The following is a 3,728-nucleotide window of genomic DNA, read 5'->3' on the forward strand; positions in this document are numbered from 1 at the left end:
AGCAAAAGGACATTTCCGCCAGGGTGTGGCTGCCAGAAGAACAAACAGTCTGTCTTGAAAGAAGGCCATCGGCATGCTTCGTGGAACTGAGCGAAGATGGTGTGTTAGTGTGGGCACTTTAGAGAAACAAATCCACAGAAACTCATGTATAAGAGAGAGTTTTATATAAAGGGTAAGTGTACATCAAGAAAACATCCCGACCCAGTGCTGCCCAAGCCCACAAGTCCAATATTAACCCATTAACCCATATGTCCAACACCAATCCACAAAGTCCTCCTCCATCTCACAAAACACATGCAATGATACCGACTGCAGGAGGAAAGCCGAGTCAGTGAATGTGTAAGCATCTCAGCGCTGGCAGGGGTCTCCACACGGCTGCTCCAGCACCCAGGGCTGCATCGGGGTAGGTCCATGTGGCTTCTCCTTAAGGGTGTCTTGCAGGAAGTGATCCTAGTCAGCTGAAGCAGGGAACTGGCTAAGGCAGCTGCACCCTGGTCCGACCATCACAAAGCAAGAGACCAGAGAACTCGAAAGGCGAGGCTCACTGAGCCATTTATCCCTCTGCCCTTCAATTAACCCCACCGGTGTTTATCGGCCGGGTTGGCACAATAAACTAACGACCTCAGATGGTGAGTATTTGTCTTCCCTTCTTTGGACATGGTGTCCAGAGACACTGGTCCCTGGACAGGGACAACAAAAGGAGGTCCTTGGCAGAGGGATCGATACAGTGGCGGCCCAATGGCCTCAAGCATACCGATTGTGAAGATGGCACCGGGCGGACCGTTCTCTTGTGCGGAGGGTCACGTGTCAGACCCCCGTAAGCCGTCTCTTCATGTCGTCGGTAAAATCCTTTGACGAACAAAAGGATTGCATTTTTATGAGAACTTGTGTTAGTCTTGGTAGACTAGAGAAGCAAATCCGTGGACACACCTCTGTGTATAAGAAAGAGATGTATATAAAGAGCAATTGAACGTTGAGAAAACTTCCCAACCCAGTCTAGTCCAAGGCCATAAGTCTGATGTTAGCCCATATGTCTGATACCAATCTATAAAATCCTCTTCAGACTCACGAAACACATGCAATGAAGCCAAATGCAGGAAGATCACAGGCCAGTGGGTAGAAAGTCTTTGGGTCCAGTGGCGATGTAAGCATCTCAGCACCAGCAGGGGTCTCTCTGCAGCCTCTCCAGCTTCCGAGATCTGGTTGCATCCGCGTGGCTTATCTTCTGCAGTGTCTCCCAGGGAGTAGCAGAGATAAAAAGGCGTCTTTCGCCTCCAAGGAGGAAGTACCAGATTTCCCAGAATTCTCAAGAGAAGGCCATGCCCTCACAGAATATAGGCTATCCCCAGATTGACAGCCTAGACTCCATCCCTACACACTTAATCCTTAAATGGACACCAGATTGGGTGACTACCCCAGAATTCATTGACCTGTTTTGTGTTTGCTACGTGTATGCTTGCAGTCCTGTCTCAGGTTGCATTGTTAAAAACTAGGTCCCTTTGTTACCAGGAAACTATTCCCCAGCCAACACTGTGAGAGACGGACCTCATCTCCTGCTGACTCAAGATAATTGGGAGATGCAGAGATTTTCCACCTGAGCGAAAAGTTCACTAGGAGGAAAGTCTGCAGATGGAGGGCCTATGCCACACTCAAGCCCATTTCCCCCCATGAAAGTATTGCTGGAGTTTTCAAAAGTTTTTGGTAGGAAAGGGCATTATGTTTATTCATTAGGTAGCAAGGGATTCCCAGGAAAATGTTAATTAGGTATAGCTAACAATAATCCCTGGACATCCTTAGTCTGGGATGTCATGTCAGTTGGCTTGGGTTATTGGGCCAAGTTCCAGGCCAAGGTCATAGTGCTGGTCTCTGTGTGTGCTCACGGGACTGAATTAACCCGATTGTCTCAAAGCTATTCTAACAGAGAACTCGGCATGTCTTAATGCGGGTAATGATTATTACAGTGGCCAATTTCCTTAAACCCCGTATCTATGCACAACAGAAGGAAACACCACCTGATCCTCCCTGATCCTGAGTCCACTACTGCAGCCCCTGTGTCCATCCATCTCCCTGAGGGCCTTCCTCCTTTTTGCTGCCCCTCCACTTTATCCAGCACGATGTTCTTCTCCTGGGACTCTCTCTCTCGACAACGTGTCCCTAGGATACAAGACAACGCCTCGCCACCCCTGCCGCTAAGGAGCACTTCTTCCAAGACTGGTGTGTCTGTCCTTTGGGATGTCCTCCGTGGGGTTTGCTTTAGAAGGCCTTAGTACACCTATCCATACAAGCACTTTTACTAGGGCACACTCTTTGCATGGACTATCGGCTTCAGAGTCACTAAATGCAGTTTCTCAGGGAGGGAAAAAATGGAAACCCAAATTTAATATTCTAAAGATTCATAGAGAAGTCCTCAAAACAGACTCTCATCCACTTTCCTCCAGTGGATACCAACTTGCACAGAGATCGCACGCTCATTGAGGCATTGGCGGCCTTATTGACACCGAGTCTCATGCGTCCACTAGATAGGTCTGTGCTTGCTCTTATGATAGTCTGTTATTCTGTTTTGAGAGCATTCTCAAAACAGCGCCACGTAAAGCAAACCTACAGAGGTAGCTGCCGAACTTTAAGGGGTTTCAGTGACGTTAACCCATCTTCAAACGACTAAAACTGTTCTTCAAAGGTGGCCCTTGGCTTTTCAAAGGATTCTGGGCAAAATCAGTCCAGTGTCTACTGCCCAGAGGAGAGTCCAGCCTGCTCCTGGGAGGCAGCTTTCGATCTTACTTAGCAACAACACAGGTTTCACAGGGAGAGCTGCTACTCCCCCACCCCTTCCACCCGGCTTGTACAAACAAATGGCCCAGAGCTCCTAGACCACAGAAATGATCTCTGTGCAGTGATAAACAGACCAGCATTTCCCACCCATCCTCCAAACACCTGGATACACAAAGCCAGTCACGTGGACCCAACTACGGGAAACCAGCTAAGTATTTGCAAATAGGAAGCAGAGAAAAGGAGCAAAGCTACAATTCACAAACAAGAAGACAGACAGTGAGACTTAATAAGACTTTTAAAAGCCTCCTTTAAAGCCCCAGGTACAGGCTCATTAATCCAAGAGCCTTTCCTTCACCGCTTTCTCCTGCTCCTTGCGAGGAAAAATATTTTTAGGCTTTCTAATGCGTTACATATTGTGACAGAGAAAAAGGGTGTCTGATTAAACAACAGAATTCACTGCCATCGAGGCAGGCCCAGTCACAGTGAACCTGCCGAACAGGTAGACCTACCTTTGTGAGTTTCCCAGAGTGTAACTTTTAGGGGTGTAGAAAGCCCCATCTTTCTTCTAAGTGAGTGTGGGGTGAGGGGGTCCTCACAGATAGAACAGGTCCTCAGGGGCAACTTGCGATCGTGGGAGATGATAAAAACAGATAACAGGTACAGGTGCTGTTTGTCCCAATGTCAAGACCAAGAGAGCAACTGCACTTTCCAATGGGTATACGAGGGGGTACCCGGAAGAAAAAAAAGCTCTGCTGGGTGGAGCTTTCTTAGTAAGCAGCCCCACCCCCCAACCCCACTCCTCACCCCTGCTAGGGGAGCATCAAGCAACTCACTCTGAGTTAGTGCACCCAGTGACGTTGCCTGGGAAAGTTCTCTCTGGTCACAGTGAAGTTTTTCATGAAAGCAGTTCCACATGAACCTCGATTTTTGTGATGGCCGATTTCAGAGAACATTGTGAG

The sequence above is a fragment of the Echinops telfairi genome, unplaced genomic scaffold (assembly GCF_000313985.2).
Source record: "Echinops telfairi isolate 266 unplaced genomic scaffold, ASM31398v2 ScPeMD7_5;HRSCAF=22, whole genome shotgun sequence".
In the NCBI taxonomy this organism is placed as follows: domain Eukaryota; kingdom Metazoa; phylum Chordata; class Mammalia; order Afrosoricida; family Tenrecidae; genus Echinops; species Echinops telfairi.